We start from the raw sequence: 17,444 nt of genomic DNA, 5'->3' as shown, positions 1-17,444 counted from the left end.
CTGAAAAGCTGGTGCTAATCGTCCAGGCTCCTGGGGTGCTAGAGAGGTACATAAGAGGCTCCTTCTCCTCTCTCCCCCTGCAGTTCCTGGTGCTTTGTGTTATTCCCTCTAACCTTTTCTCCTGCCTGCCTGTTAAGTCTCTTGTGCCCTCATTCCTCCAGCACAGCACTCCACCATCTCTGTATATCTAAAGCAGAGAGAATACATATGCACCAGACGACGACAATTTTCTACACTCTGGGTCCTAGTGGTGTCCCTCCCACAGTCTGGCACCTGAGGCAGTCAGCTCAGTTGGCCTCATGCAGAAGAACAGGAATCTCTGGATCTTTCAAAACCAGAATTTCCTGTCAAACTCTCATAAAAAAATAAAATAAAAGTTGGAAAATGTACTGGATTAAAAAAAGCTTTCCTGCCACAAGAAGAATGGAAGCAATTAAAGAAACGTTGCATATTCATTAAACCAGTGGTTTGTAACCTGGGGTGCACGCACCCTATCGGGGTGTGAGATACGCCAGATTTTTTTAGAAGGTAAATCATCGAAAACACAAATTAAGCACCCGCACATAAGTACAACTCCTTTGTTTCATCAAACCTATGTATTTATTAACATTATACATTTTTAACTATTACTGTAATATACAAACAAAAATATATCTAGGTTTAAAGAACTGACTTACTTCAACAATTTTTGATAAGGGGTGCGAGAACATATTTTGAGAACCAAAGGGATGCAGGCTGCAGTAAAGGTTAAGAACCACTGCATTAAACAGATTGTATATTCAGGAGCTGAAAGCGTCACCTAAGCAAACAGAGTGACAGCAATCAATTTGAATCTAAACGAGCATGAAACAGATATCTTTTTCTTATTTTAATGAAATTATAGGAAAACCTATTTTATATATTATTATATATATAAAAAGACTCTGAAGTGAGCATCCTACACTCATATGCCGTCTAAGCACAGTAACAGGAAGCACTTCACAGCACATCCTGTCCATTTCTACAGGCAAGTTGCCACAGACAAGAAAAACAGAACACTCAAGACAAAACCAACCCAAACAAAAAAACCACACACACAAAAAAAAACCAAAAAAAAAACACAACACACTTTCAACATGGATTGGGGAGAGGAAGTTACTTAAGGCACTGCCAGTAGATTAGATTTAAAACTCCTCTGGTAACTTTTGGAATTTTGAAATGCTGTTGTAACTTAAAAAGACAGTTACTCCTGTTAATCACCAAGTGGTTAGATAATGTATTCGTGGAAAAGTGAGTAGAGCGGAGGAATAATGGAATTTAATCGGATGTATGATTCCTAATACTGGCTAATTTGCCTGTCCCAAGACAGCTTCTTAAAAGGCTTCTAAGCAACTGATTTAAGTATTCACTTTGGTTGATGTAATTAAGATTGCTTACTTTGCCAACTTTAAACTGAGTGGTTAGACATTAATGACCAAACAGGTCCATCTACCCTGAAATGAAGTTCTGTTGCCCATATAAACATTCCTCGGTATCTAAGGATATACTAAAGAATGGATTCACAATAATTTTGGGAAACAATATACTTTGGTTACAATCTCTTCTGTATGCGGGTCTGTGGAGAGTTTTTAACAGAGGTTACACCCTTGAGAGTGAGCACCTCTGAGGTGTGCACTCCTCTTCATAAACAAAAACCAAAGTAACTAGTGTCTCATGTGTTTTTAAATGTTTCCTTTTCCTTTCTTTAATAAAATAGCCCTGGTTACTAATTGTGATTATTTTGCTTGGTCTTGATTTTGGTGTCCCCTAAAGTAGGTAAAAGAACGCTTGTGATTAAATAGTGGAAGCCACTCTTAAGTTGGCAACAGCTAAGAAGAGCTGGCCTAGCATTTCTTCTTTCTCCAAACTAAATATTTTTAAAACAAAGGTTACTTGGCATCTGACGAGTTAAAGCTACACCTTTTAAACCCACACAGTCCAAGCATAAATCTTCTTCTCCATATAGAAGGTGGCCCCATATTCCACAAAACAGAAACCCTCTATTCTACAATGCTTATCTCCAGTATCTTCTGTTGCCTGTCTTCTCTTGCTCTTGTAACAGGAAGAAACTTTGAGAAGATCATCTGTATTTCCCCCTCCTTCAACTCTCTTACAAGATCCCTGAAGTGTCTTCTGAGGCAACACCTTTTGTAATCATATGTATAGCCAAATGGATCCTTGATTGAAGTCTTCAAAATCCCATCCAACCTTTAAGAGACTGCACAGAGTCCTGCTGTTCTTTTGTCACCTGCAGAATGTATTGTCCATTCTCTAACAATGAGTCCCCACTGCAGGGATTGCGTGGCCTCTTCTCTGGATCTGTTTGATGTTCTCAAGGATTGGGCTGAGCTCAGGCATGTCCAGTGGAGATCCCTTTTCCTTCCCTCCAGATGAATCTTCCAATACATTCTCTGTGGTCCATTTTAATCGCAAGTCACACAATATTTGGCAGGAACTGGGGCTTTAAGCAAAGGATCTCAGTTTTGTTTAAAGAAAAAAAAAGTTTCTAGAATTTGTAGCTGTGGAGAAAATCTTGAAAATCATGAGCCAGAAAGGATCAGAAGCCAAAAGGCAAATAAAAGCCATCCCAAAATATTTTTAAGTCTTGTTATTTTTAAGTTAGTCCCACGATTCTTCCATGTTTGGAGTTGGCAATACTCTTAATAGAAAGTGTGCCTGAAAACACAGGATGTCCAAGATAGCGGCACATCTCAGAAGAATGGAGAAGAAGTGAGTTTAAGTCCAGAGTAGGTGAGAAGCAAGGGAAACATCAGGCACCAAGTTCTGTTCTCAGGTATGCCAGATTTGCACAAGTGTATGGTCGTTTAAAGTCTGTGATACCCTCAATTTACACTATAATGAGAACAGAATTTGGCTCCAAACCTTTAATATGTAACAAAAAGGTCAGCCAAATTAAGTATTTCTGTATCTCTATCCTCAGGCCTGGAAGAACAATGGCGATTTGTCCAGAGTTGCACTGATTGAGCTGTGTGGCCAAAGGACAGTGCCTCGCCATGCTGTAAGTGACTTTTTATTTGTACTTTTGAGCACTGACAACGCTCTCAGAGAACTCAAGGTTCTTATATAAAAAGGCAGCCTGAACTATCAGATGCTAGGTTAAAAGCCACACCCTTCTGGCTGTTAAATGAGAGGGATGGTGGTAAATCACTGGAAGGTAGGTGTCTGCACATTGCACTGAATCACATATGTTTATTCAGATACTGAACTTTCAGCACAAGAAAGCAGGAAGGTTAAGACCATAAACAAGAAAGCCATGTGCACTTGGCAGTTGAGGGAGCCCAGTTTTTCCGACTGTCTCAGTTTCAGGAAGAAGGAGATGGGGTTCTTTGTTTATTGTACAATTCAACTAAAATCTTTAATATATTAAAGTCTCATATTTTAAAGGAGTCAAGGAAGGAAGTGAGCAGTTTTCTTTGCCAATTTTAAAGGAACACCAATTTTAAAAAGCCCAACACTGTTAACCATACCTCACTGTCCTTGTCAATGGATGCAACTCATTTTAGTCTCCAAGTTACCTACATGCCACACTAACTGGCATCCTCTTGTCTTTTACAATTTATGGTTATTTACATGCAACTTTCAATATTGTTATTTACACAGAAGGAATGAAACTTGCAGCATTGAAGTTCGCTGATTTTGTTTAATTTATTTAAACATTTCTCATTTTGGGTCTGTGTCACACACTGTGCCCTTGGCAGGCCAAGAATTGTGCTTCAAACTGAGAAGTTTTTTAACCTACTATTGTAACAAGTTAACAGGATACTGTTAATTTCAAAATTTAAGAAAGAAAACCTCTTCCAATATCAGCTACCTTGTGACAAGAAACGGATGCATTTTTCTATGTAATGCCAGCTACATTTGTGATTTGTTTAGTATAATCTGCCAGGTAATGTCCATATTACTGGGACATGTGGGGCTCCATCACTGAAAGAGTTTGATTTTATTTTTGTCTTTTAAGACGAACATCTTTCCATTTCAGCAAATCATATAAGGTTTCTGGCCCATTCAAAGCTTAAATTTCAGAGCTGGTTGCAAAGGAATGTATGTCCCGAGTTGCACTCAAAACTCACTCAGAAAGGACCTTGTTTTACGTGCAATTCATGAGAGTTAAGCACATGGATCACAAAGAAAATGGCTCTTTGTGGCCATTTAGACAGCTCAACAACTCTATGTGGTAATTATTCTGCCTATCAACTGAGCCTTTCTGATAAAGAGATGGGCTTGAAAGACTTTTGAAAGAGAACTAGCAAGGAGAGCCCTGAAACACAAAGCAGTGGAGACCATGAGAAAGAGTGACCAAAAGGCATATTCTCAGCTTCTCAACAACTCACGCAGCTGAGCTAAGAGCAAAATTTTGGCTGGTCATGCAGGATATCCCCAATGGCAAGATAAAGTGAGCCAGCATGCACTGTGAAAGACACACAAGTTTGAGGAGATGTGTGTGGTGACCAGGTTTATTCAGGGCCCATCACTGCAAGACAAAAAACAAGCTGCTCTAGTCTGATACAGCTGGCAGACAGTCTCGTTCTTCTCCCCCTCCCCCAAACACACACAAAGGGCGGGGACGGGTCATGAGAAACTTTGTCAATTGTTTCACTAGGACTCCCTATTCTCTCCAGGGAATCAGGACAAGCTTTCCACCTCTTGTGAAGTATGCCAAGAAACAACAGCCTAACTCCTACTGATGAAGGCAGGAAAGCAATTTCAATAAGAATGTCAGAGCTCCTTTAAACGCAGATTTTGCCTTATATATTTGTCACCCATTGTGAGAAAAGAGATGCTCCCATATCTGTAATCATTTGAAAGGCACAAAGGATGAATTACAACATAAAAACTTTCTAGTCAGTACCTGTAACAGAGAGGTAATTCTTTTTTCAAGCATCCTTAAAGTGAGAAGTGACAGCTGAAACTACTGTCCTGACAGGCTGGTGATATATCTGGTGACAAAGGAAGTACAGCCCAGTTGTGAAAGCATGAGAGGCAGAGCATTTCTGTCTTAAGAGATCTTAAAAATTGAAGTCCTGACTTTTGGTAAGACAAGGGCTCCTTTTCCCCCCACCCCCAGTCCCAAGAGTCCCTTTCCCTCATTGTTGAGCAGTACCTCATGGGCAGAGGAGAGCATCTAACTGGGACCTCTAAGAGCTAGCTGCATTTCACTGATACTGTATAATGTCTAACCCTGCTCTTGCGACATGAGACTTCCAAGTGGTAGCTCCAAATTAGACAGTTCCTTCAGTAATCCTACTTCCACTCTATGCTATTGTTTTTCTATTCACTAGCTGTAAGTATCATTATGCTGTCTGTGTGAAGATTTCACGGCTATTCTCTGACCTGCCTGGAGGTTAACTGCTTCCTCTAATACAATTTAACAGCCAGGTGTCAGAGACAGAAAGTGGGCATGAAGAAGATCAGCTACATGCCTTGGCAAGCAGCAAAAACACTGTCACACATCAAGTATCGGGGGGGGGGGGGAAGCCGTGTTAGTCTGTATCCACAAACACAACAAGGAGTCCGGTGGCACCTTTAAGGCTAACAGATTTATTTGAACATAAGCTTTCATGGGTAAAAACTCCATTTCTTCAGATGCAAAGTTCAGCACCTTGGGCAAAGTGATGCCATTTTCCAGTTTCTCTCGCAGGTGCTTCTGGTATCAGGCTTTGGCTTTTAGAATTAATTATATGCGTCAAGACAAGAGCAGACCAAAAAAATAATTAAAAATAATTGTGCTTCTCCTATAATTCACAGCATTCAGCTGCCCCAATGGGAAGAGCTGTAGTGCTTCATTCTACTTCCTATTGCTTTAGAAGTTACTTTAAAAAAGAAAAGCAAAAACAAAAAAAAACCCCACCACACCTACAAAACCCCATCTATTATTTAGGAAAAACAGGATATTAAATATTTGATCTGGCACAGAAAACTGCACATTTGAAAAGGCATGAACTTAGTGTTGTCCAGTTTTCAACCAGAAAGTCTGGTCCAAAGGGGACCCAGGCAGTTTCTGGTCAGTACTGCTGACTAGACATCAAAAGTCTGTTTACCACAGAGGTTAGGAAGAGCAGCTACTGCTGGACTGGAGAGAAGCTTCGGAACCGGCTCCCGCAGAGGAGGTAGGTACCGTCTTCTCAACTTCCTGAAACCCCAGCTCTCTCCCGCCCTTCACTCCGGAAACAGACCCCCCTCCACCCTGATTGCCCCAGTTCCTCACCCCTGCCATGCCACGACTGCCCCTGGCCCCTCACTTTGAGACTGACACCCCCCTCTCCACCCTGCCGTGCCCCAATTGGGCAGGTAAGCGCCGCGTCAGTTCCTCCCAGCTCCTCTCTGCAGGCGAGTCCCGGGGGAGTGTGGAGCAGGCAACAGGGTCTGTAGTGTCTGGTTTTGAAAAATTGGAAAGCTGGCAGCCCTACATGAACTACTAAAAGGACCATGGTACCAATCCCTATTCAGTCCATCATCAATCCATTTTTTAATTAGACTCAGCTAGGGCCTGAGCCAAAGCCCATGATTGTTGAAGCAAAACTGCCAACCAACTTTAATGGTCTTTGGATCAGGCTCTTACCAAAAGAGATTTTTACCATTATTCGTTATTTACTTATATTCTCAGTCACAAAATCAGACAGGCAAGACAGAGACATTTAGTCAAATAATAATATGCCTGGAGTGACTGGAGGAATAGTTCCAAGATGCCTACTGTTAACAATGAGAGGAATCAGACATAGAACCTTTAAACCTTTGCCTCTGGCTTTTCAGTCCGTAATTAAACGGCGAGGACGACCTAATAGTCACTGCTTTGCCAAAAGCTCCAGCCCTTGACACTTCAAGGATGAGGATGGACAGAAGCTGTTCTCCAAGCAAAAACAATGTTTGGTTGTGGAGAGGCTGATCAGAAGGGGGAATTCACAGTTTTTTGGCAGCATGAGCTTCATTCCCAGCACAGAGCACTTATTTGCTTCTGAAAGAGGAAGATAAAGAGGGAGGGCTGCGGGCAGGAAACCAAAAGAAAAAGAAGACTGTCAGACCCACTTGCTAGCTGGGTTCTACCATGGGCCTTCCGAATGCATAGGAAACACAGGGAGTGCTATTTGTTTCCATTTCCTGCTGGAAGCACAGGTGTTGGAGCCATTTCATCTTGGGGCTGTATCTGAACTTCATTTTCCAACTATATGTTGTATATTTGGACAGTGAGATGCAGGTGCAATGCTGAAATGATGAGTCAATCAAGCAGAATGAGGCTTGTTTTCCCCCTACACAGAGCAGCCATTTGGAGCTTTTTCCGAGTGGTGATGCTGTAAATAAGGTCAGGTCGATAAGAGCCAAAAGAGTTTGAGTGTAATAAATACACTGATAACTGAAACTCCTAGAAAATAGTCTCATCTCCTGAAGTTCCCTCTGATGAGAGCTTCCAGCTTTGAGACGGATAAATCCTCACTTTGGCCAGATCAAATGACCTGAAGAGCTCACATGCTGCTACGCTCCCTTCATTTGACTCATCCTCAGCAGGAGCAGCTGATGAAGAGCAGGAGAGGAGCAGTCATCCCTTGGCATCCTGCCCATACAGCACAGCTATCCCTAGTTGTTGAAATCCAGCAGTACTCAACGTACCCAGGTGGGCTTATAAAACCTGGGATGATCCATAGCAGCTTATCTGCCAACAGTTCTGTTCTGGCAATAGCAAACGAGGACGTGGAAGAATATCGAGCCTGCACTGATGGAGGCAGATGCTTTCCAAGGGAGGCCTCTTGTTCTACCTTTATGGGCTGAGAGAGCAAAAAAAACACATGCGTATGTCTATTTGTTCTGATCGGAAGGTCAGAGGGCCAGTAGGTGTCCCCTCATAATAAAAACTGAAGCAATAGATAAGAATATACACAACTCACACTAAAGTGGTTCCACAGAAACAACTTGTCACAAAGAGGTAAACACAGCATCCATGAATTATACACTGTTAAGTACTCTTAAACACATAATTTATGCCAGCAGAGAGCACGGTACCATAGTCTCCTTTTTTTGAGACGTATTGGCCCAGAAAACCTACAATGCACAGAAGGATGGCATGAAAATAAGCTTGTGGGTAGACACATTCTTGGCTCTGAGCAAAAAAAGCTTAGTTGTTTCAGAAGTATACAAACCACACATTTTGATCTACCCCCCCGCCAACTGTAGTTTGGTGGCAGAAGAGTTCAGTTACAAAGTAGAGGATCTAACAGAGACCAACATTCAAACCATGCAGAGTTCACACTGAAGACAAAAACCAGACAACACAGAACCATACACAAAGTCAACCTGTTCTAACTAAGGGTTCTCAAACTTTGCAACACCTGAGGCTGTTCAGGCAAAACCTGATAGATGAATAGGAAAGGTTTGCTGTGGTCAAGGCTCCAAGCAATAAAATCCTTGTCATCTTTACCCTGCGATTGCAGGAAAAAGGATGGCTACTGCTCCCCTTTCAAGGCTCCATGGACCACATTTAACCACCCTTAAAGGAACACGTCAACATCACTACATACTGAGCTACTGCTTAAAAAGAGTAGCTGACCAATTGCTCATTCACTGCAAGTGTGCTATTTAACTTCCTGCATCCCAAGTACCTGTGCTACAGACTTATATTAAAAACACAGCAGAGTTGTAATCTTCAGTCCCAGAGAAGATGCTCTAAATTGATGTCTGGTCTAGCATTATGCTTCTCTGGCCACAGAAAGATGCCTTAGAGTGGTCACCTCCCACACAAACGGACCCCTTGACAGTACTGATTTATGATCTTGTTCCCATCCCAATCTACCCTAAACTGGGGGGAGTTATTCTGAGTTTTTCAGGGGCCATGGGAAGCAGAGCATGAACAGAGCAGTATCAAGTTTGCTCTGACTTTCATTAGGGGCCTGGCAGACAACTGCATAGCCCCAGAGTATAAAGAGCTCAAAGGTGACTTTAAGCCACCTTTGCCCACTCTCATTCCTGCCTCAAGCAAAGGCAGGGAATAGGGTTGCCAATTTTGGTTGGATGTATTCCTCGAGATTTCATTACATGATATGATCTTTAATTAAAGATTAATCTTAATTCCTGGAGACTCCAGGGCAATCCTGGAGGGTTGGCAACCCTAGCAGCGAGTAACCTAGAATCAGGCCCCTGGATTCGATTCACATTTCCACCACTGACTTGCTGCAGAATCTCGAGTACGGCATTCAGGCACCAGGAGCTTCTGCCACCTCCTCTGTAAGCCCTGGTCTACACAGGGGTGGGGGGAGAAAATCAATCTAAGTTACACAACTTCAGCTACGTGAATAACGTAGCTGAAGTCACCATACTTGGATCAACTTACCGTGGTGTCTTCACCATGGTGAGTCGACTGCTGCTGCTCCCCCATCGACTCTGCCTGCACCTCTCGCAGTGCTGGAGTCCAAGAGTCGAGGGGAGAGCGCTCGGGGGTCGATTTATCGTGTCTAGTCTAGTCGCGATAAATCAATCTCCGCTGGATGGATTGCCGCCTGGTGATCCGGCGGGTAGTGCAGACATACCCTAAGATGAGATAATACAATGTCTACCCACCAGGAAGTTTCCAGGCTTAGTTTTAAAAAATGAAAACTTATAAAGTACTTCAAACTACTCACTGAACCACCACAACAATGCTGCTATAAACATTTGTTTCCAGATTTTTAAAACACAAGTTCTGTTCTTTAGAAGAAAATGCTGTTTCAATAAAAAACAAAGTTGTGTTCCTATTTTCTTAGGAAAGCATTGCTGTTGTTTTCAGCATAGTTTGCTCAAGATGAAAATAACTGAGCTTCTTTTAATACCATTACTAGATTGACACACCACACCCACTAGACACTCTCTTCAGAGTTGATAACCCCACATCACAGAACACCAATCTGAGACAGCAAGGGCCTTGGATATGTGTTTTTAAAGACAACAGAGAGGAGTTAAAATACAAAACAGCAGCACTCTTCCTCCCCACAAGGCCAGCCACATTTTATCCCAATTAGGAGGCCCAGAATGGATTAAAATTCCCAGCCCACGCTTTCCCACAATTCCCCCACACAGAACTCCAACTTCACACAAACAGCAAGAATGACACACACACTCATCCATGCACAAGCGCTTGAAGCTAGTCTGTATGCTTAGCTACTTAGAACTAGTAACGATCACGCTATCAATACTGGACCTGGCCTGGGGATTCACAAGTGGTTGGTGCTGATAGCCAAAGGCTGCATCTCTAAATAAATGCTTAGGAGTGACTTTGTATCTCCAAGAAACACTCTGTGCTTTCATTATTTTTCTTAGATATTCATCGCTTTAAGGCACTGCCAGTTTTAATCACTTAAACAAGAGTTGCAGAGTGCCTAGATGTTACAGTGCTGAATCAATTTTTCCCTCCCATGAGACACTAAGGCCTGACTGTCCATCCCCTCCCTCCTACCCACCCCCACCACCAGAGTGCAAGCTCTTATTTACAGTATTTTTTCTTCTTTGCAACATGGACAGCCTTTTTGGTTGTTTCTGTACAGCACCTAGCACACTGGGGTCCTGGTCCATGCCTGAGGCTCCTAGTTGCTATAGCAGGGGTGGGCAAATGTTTTGGCCCGAGGGCCACATCTGGGTATGGAAATTGTATGGAGGGCCATGAATGCTCACGAAATAGGTTTGGGATGTGGGAGTGGGTGAGGGTGCCAGCTGGGGGTGCAGGATCTGGGGTGGGGCTGGAAATGAGGAGTTCAGGGTGCAGGAAGGGGCTCTGGGCTGGGGCAGGGGGAGGGCAAGGGCTCCGGCTGGGGGTGTGGGCTCTGGGGTGGGGATGAGGGGTTGGGGGTGCAGGAGGGTGCTCCAGGCTAGGACCGAGGGGTTCAGAGGGGGATCAGGGCTGGGGCAGAGAGTGAGGGGCATGGGAGGGGGTTAGGGGTACAGACTCCAGGCAGCTCTTACTTCAAGCACCTCCCGGAAGCAGCAGCATGTCCCAGTCTCCTACGTGGAGGCGTGGCCAGGTGGTTCTGTGCACTGCCCTGTCGGCAGGTACCACCCCTGCAGCTCCCATTGCCCATGGTTCCTGGCCAATGGAAACAGCGGGAGTGGTGCTTGGGGCCAGAGCAGGGACGTGCCGCTGCTTCCAGGAGCTGCATGCGGCCATGGCACGCATGGAGTGGGGCAAGCCCCCCACGTCTGAAGGGCCAGATACAGCCCCCAGGCTGTAGTTTGCCCACCCCTGTGCTATAGTAATAAAAATAATAAATAAGCATCATGAAGGATTCCAAATGGAGTCAATTGAATCAACAAGGTGCTTAAATATGTGCTTAACTTTAATCTTAGATTAGGCATGTTCACACAGCACTTTGAAGATAGTAAAGTTCTACTACTCCTTGTCTACATAGGAAAGTTTTACCAGTTACACCAATTCTGCAGTTACACTAGAATGGCTCTCATGTGGGCACTTATGGTATGAGTTACTTTAATTTATGGTTTGAGTTTATCTTAAACCGGAAACCTACTGACCGCTATACTTACCTACATACCTCCAGCTTCCATCCAGGACACACCACATGGTTCATTGTCTACAGCCAAGCTCTAAAATACAACCGCATTTGCTCCAATCCCTCAGACAGAGACAAACACCTACAAGATCTCTATCAAGCATTCTTAAAACTACAATACCCACCTGCTGAAATGAAAAAAAAAAAACCAGATTGACAGAGCCAGAAAAGTACCCCGAAGTCACCTACTACAGGACAGGCCCAACAAAGAAAGTAACAGAACGCCACTAGCTGTCACCTTCGGCCCCCCAACTAAAACCTCTCCATCATCAAAGATTTACAACCTATCCTGAAAAATGATCCCTCACTCTCAGAGATCTTGGGAGACAGGACACTCCTTGTTTACAGACCGCCCCCCCCCCCCCGACCTGAAAGAAATACTCTCCAGCAACCACATACCACCCAACAAAAACACTAACCCAGGAACCTATCCTTCCAACAAAGCCCAATGCCAACTCTGTCCACATATTTATTCAAGTGACACCATCATAGGACCTCATCACATTAGTCATGCCATCAGAGGCTCGTTCACCTGCACATCTACTAATGTGATATGTGCCATCATGTGCCAGCAATGCCCCTCTGCCAAGTATATTGGCCAAACCAGACAGTCTCTATGCAAAAGACGACATCAGGAATCATAACGTTTAAAAACCAGTAGGAGAACACTTCAACCTGTCTAGCCACTCAGTAAAAGATTTAAGGGTGGCAATTTTGCAACTGAAAAGCTTCAAAAACAGACCCCAAGGAGAAATTGCTGATCTTGAATTAATATGCAAACTAGATACCATTAACTTGGGTTTGAATAGAGAGTGGGAATGGCTGGGTCATTACACTTATTGAATCTATTTCCCTAAGTTAAGTATCCTCACACCTTCTTGTCAACTGTCGAAATGTGCCATCTTGATTATCACTACAAAAATTTTTTTTGCCTGCTGATAATAGCTCATCTTAACTAATTAGCCTCTCACAGTTTGTATGGTAACTTTCAACTTATATGTATGTGTGTATATATCTTCTTACTATACGTTCCATTCTGTGCATCCGATGAAGTGGGCTGTAGCCCACAAAAGCTTTTCTAATAAATTTGTTAGTCTCTGAGGTGCCACAAGTACTCCTGAGTCAGCAGTGTGCCCTTGTGAGTCAGCAGTGTGCCCTTGTTGCCAAGAAGGCCAATGGCGTTTTGGGATGTATAAGTAGGGGCATAGCCAGCAGATCGAGGGACATGATCGTCCCCCTTTATTCGACGTTGGTGAGGCCTCATCTGGAGTACTGTGTCCAGTTTTGGGCCCCACACTACAAGAAGGATGTGGATAAATTGGAAAGAGTCCAGCGAAGGGCAACAAAAATGATTAGGGGTCTGGAACACATGACTTATGAGGAGAGGCTGAGGGAACTGGGATTGTTTAGTCTGCAGAAGAGAAGAATGAGGGGGGATTTGATAGCTGCTTTCAACTACCTGAGAGGTGGTTCCAGAGAGGATGGTTCTAGACTATTCTCAGTGGTGGAAGAGGACAGGACAAGGAGTAATGGTCTCAAGCTGCAGTGGGGGAGGTTTAGGTTGGATATTAGGAAAAACTTTTTCACTAGGAGGGTGGTGAAACACTGGAATGCGTTGCCTAGGGAGGTGGTGGAAGCTCCTTCCTTAGCAGTTTTTAAGGTCAGGCTTGACAAAGCCCTGGCTGGGATGATTTAATTGGGGATGGGTCCTGCTTTTGAGCAGGGGGTTGGACTAGATGACCTCCTGAGGTCCCTTCCAACCCTGATATTCTATGATGATTCTATGTTCTCCCTTCCTTAATGAAGACTAAAAAAAATAAAAGGGGGGCGGGCACTCATACTATAATGGGAGAGAGAGGTTATTCCAACATAACTACAGAGGTTTACATTTACACCCTTTGGTTATACCAAAAGGCCCTTTCCCATGTAACCAAGGTCTAAAGAAGGAGTATTACTCAACTCACCTCTCCAGGTGGAACAAAGCAACTGTTAAACAGTGCTCTGTAATAGCATATTCAGTTGAAACTGCAGGGGGAAGGGCTAGTTAGAATGCAATTGATTAAACTGCAATTGGACCTGAACATGTTAATTCTACTGCTGCAAGATGCCCTTTTAATGGCCTCAAGTGGACAGGACCTCCACTTTCTGATTCATCTAGAAGATAGTTCATCCAAACTCATCTTGGCAGTATTTTGTTATTGAACCAGAGGGAAGAGTGTTAACTGTGTACCGATGCCACCACCTCCTGCAGCATCTTATCTTCCTCATTCAAGTACTGGCTCAGTTGGATCCTGATTAGCAATATCAGATCTAACAACTTTGCAGTTGGGTGATATAGGAATCCCAGTCACATTTTAATTACTGTTAACAGAAGCCAAAATAGGCCCTGGTGATTTCGATTGAGCTCCATCAGGAGTCTGTTGCAGGATCAGAGCTTTACTCATCTGGGAAGGCTGCAATTGAAGCCATGAGATAATACAATATACCAATGCCCTTTAATTGCATTGTTATGAGCTTTGAGAAAATTGTGTGCGTGTGGAAAGGAGGGGGGAAGAGACACTAAAAGAAATTGTTGTGAGAGCATCCCCGTCAGTTCAGTAAATCATTATTAAACGACTTGTAGAATTCAACGTGGATGGTTTAAAGGGCATTCACAGTGCAGGCAGACCTGTTTCTTAAATAACGACAGTACGATTACAGGAAACTTTCTCCCATAAATTGGTTAGTCTCTAAGGTGCCACTAGTACTCCTTTTCTTTTTGTGAATACAGACTAACAGGGCTGCTACTCTGAAACCTTTCTCCCATGTTGAACTAATTGCATCTCAACCACCATAGGCAAGCCCTGCTACAACTTTAACTCCCAGAGAAGCCTCTCAAGGTTGTCCTCTTGAGCTTCTTTTCTCTTGAGCCTCAATCTGCTCAGCATTTTAGAAGTTTTATGCAGATCTCTTCTCTCGCCTATTTAGGTGAAGGTATAAACTAAGACAGACTCATGCACACTCTCTCTCACTATGTGACAATACAAATAAATTCCACGTGGGCTCTTCGAACCCACCCCAGCGAACATGATCAACTACAAAATTTGAGGCTAATGTACATGAACCGTGTGAGTGCCCGCCCCCTTCCCGGAACCCAATAGGACTGAGTCCCGACAGGCTCTGCAGACTAACGAGAGAGAACATTCTCATTCATTGTCTAAATCCCCAAGAGAGAGGAAGGAAAGACTTACAACCAGAAGGCTGGGTGCAGCGTTAACAATCGGGCTGCTCCTGCTCCGGTCTACGAACGAGAATCACTCTTAGAAAAAGCCCAGGGAGAAATTAGCTGGTGAGAACGATTGTAAAGAGCCGAAGACCAGGAAACAACAGCACCTAAGAGAGAGTGACACAATGACGGCAGCACACAAGGAAGATCGGTGCACAGCCGAGAGCAGCACAGGAAACGAGACTCACCCAGGAGCAGCCCCGGAGCCTGCCTTGTAAGTTTCACCAACTTGGGTGAAAGGCAAGAGGCTGCTAAAAACACAGGCGTTCCTCGGTTGGTTCCTGCCTCGGTTAGTCCATGAAAGCGGATCACACGTGAAAAGGAAGTCCCCCGCGCTCAGTAAATAATGACACCGATTCTGCAGAGCCTGTTTTCCCTGCCAAGCTCTCCAGTGGTGTGCAGCTGCTGTACTCCTTGGCAGCACAGGAAATGTACTAATCGTGTCTATCAGGCCCCGCCTCTCTTTCGCAACAGGACGCGCACACAGATAGGGTCATTTTACACAAAGGAGAACTTCCAGGGAGCAGTTGTCTGAGTTTGCCTCTCCTTCTGGATACAAGTCTACCCTGACCTCTCCATGCACATCAGCTAGCTTTTTTTTTTTTTTTCAACCAGTGTCTCTAATGGTTTGTAGGGGGGAAGTTCATATACTGGCCTAAATTTAGCTAAGAGAAACACCCACTAATTCCAGTCATGTGCATTTTAGACACTCCCACCAGTTAATTTTTCTATTCCGTTTAATATGATTCCTCCCCCTCCCCCTCCCCCTCCACTATTCAGAATACTTGCCATCCTACAGACTCAAAGGGCTTTACAAATATTTGTAACGCTCATCAGGCTGACAGTGGCTCAGCTGTACTTCATACACACCAGGAGATTAATTAAGGCACACAGCCTTCCTGAGAGGTTATAATTAGCCCACTTCCAGACCTGGCCCCCCTCTGTCTCTTGTTTTAGATTAAAAACTGATTTAAAATTAAAGTATTATATAGAGCATTGCTACAATCCTCATTTTTAATCACAAGTCTTGCATTATTTGCTGTTTGCCTTCAACCCCCCAGCTCCTGGAGTCCTGTGACTAGGTGGGAATCTCACTTTATTTGTTTTTTTAAGCAAAAGCTAAATGTCTAATCCTCATGGGCATGACAACAATAGTGTATTAATGCCTCAGTGGGCCCTGGTGCAAGAATAGGTTAGGGGCCCCCTTCCCAATTCTGAAATCTAAAATTTTGCTTGCCCCCAATATCCCCATTTGTACCACAACCCACCAACATCCTCCACTCCCTCACCCCCACCAATCCATAGCCCACCAGCACCTTGCCCCTCACCCACTGCCAAGGGAAATTTGTTAGTCACTCACCCCTCCTTCCTCCAGGTCAGTGACCTGCCCCATCCCAGCCTACAGGCAGCTGCTCACATCACCTGACCCACCCTGTCACAATACCAGCCAAATTTGATGAGTGGCATCACAACCTGGCACATGGAGTCAAAGCTCCACTCAGGTTTGGCCCAGCTGCCCCTCCATCATGGTGCAAGGGAGGCTGGGCCAAACCTGAGTGGCACTACAACCCCATGTGTCAAGTTGCAATGCCACTCGCTCACATTTGGCCCAGCTGCCTCCTCTGCAATGATCGGGGTGGGTAGCAGGACCAACTTTGAGTGAGTGGTTTTGCAACGCTGTGTGTGCCAGGTGAAGTGCCAGAATGTCATTCCATTCCCTAAGCTTCTTGGGGGATTGAGTTCAACTGCACCATTGTACAGTGGTACCTCAGAGTTATGAACACCAGAGTTAGTAACTGACTGTTCAATCACACTCCTCATTTGGAAGCAAAGTACACAATCAGGCAGCAGCAGAGACGCCCCCCTCCCACAAAGCAAGTACTTTACAGTGCTGCGTTAAATGTAAACTACTAAAAAAATAAAGGGAAAGGGAAATAAAAAAAAGATTTGACAAGGTAAGAAAACTCATTTAAATTAAGATGGTTAAAAACAGCATTTTTCTTCTGCATAGTAAATTTTCAAAGCTGTATTAAGTCAATGTTCAGTTGTAAATTTTTGAAAGAACCAAAAGGTTTTGTTCAGAGTTACAAACAACCCCCATTCCCAAGCTGTTTGTAACTCTGAGGTTCTAGTGTAGCTACGCCGTGGTGGAGAAAAGCTTGAAAACATTTAACTGAGAACACACTAAAGGCTCAGCAACCAGCAAGCAAAGAAAAAGAATCCAAGAACACATTTTAAAAAATGTGTCTTGTGATTTTTAAATCAATCTCCTGCTTGTGGGGGATGGACTAATTCATGGGTTTTGAACACTTGCAATTGGCAATAATGTTCAGAGAGGTGAGAGTAATCATATAGTCTGGTTTTATGGGAACACCTCCAAGTAAGGAGATTTCCCCAGTCTTCTGATTGTGTTTATGAAAAACAGATCCCTGTTCCTACCAGTCCCTGAACCTGGTTATCATTAGATTGCTCAGACCACCTTCACATGCTGCCCCTGGCTATCATTAGATTGCTGTGCTGAGCTCCTGCACATCAATGTCTCTGCTGGTCACCGGGAACAGCTGCTTCCTGACAGTTACCGCTCAGCTATTCAGGGAGCACCAATAACATGGCTCTCTTGG

General features: G+C 43.9%; 1 protein-coding gene across 1 annotated transcript in view; it reads right to left on the bottom strand.

Annotated features, from left to right (window-relative positions):
* Window positions 1–15,409, bottom strand: part of TSPAN14 (tetraspanin 14) — a 79,612-nt gene extending 64,203 nt beyond the window's left edge. The window contains 1 exon segment of the mRNA XM_075130801.1: window positions 14,789–15,409. The gene's annotated coding sequence lies outside the window, so the exon portion shown is untranslated.
* Window positions 15,410–17,444: the final 2,035 nt, after the last annotated feature.

The sequence above is a fragment of the Caretta caretta genome, chromosome 7, assembly GCF_965140235.1.
Source record: "Caretta caretta isolate rCarCar2 chromosome 7, rCarCar1.hap1, whole genome shotgun sequence".
Lineage (NCBI taxonomy): Eukaryota > Metazoa > Chordata > Testudines > Cheloniidae > Caretta > Caretta caretta.
This window is presented reverse-complemented; position numbering and strand designations above follow the sequence as displayed.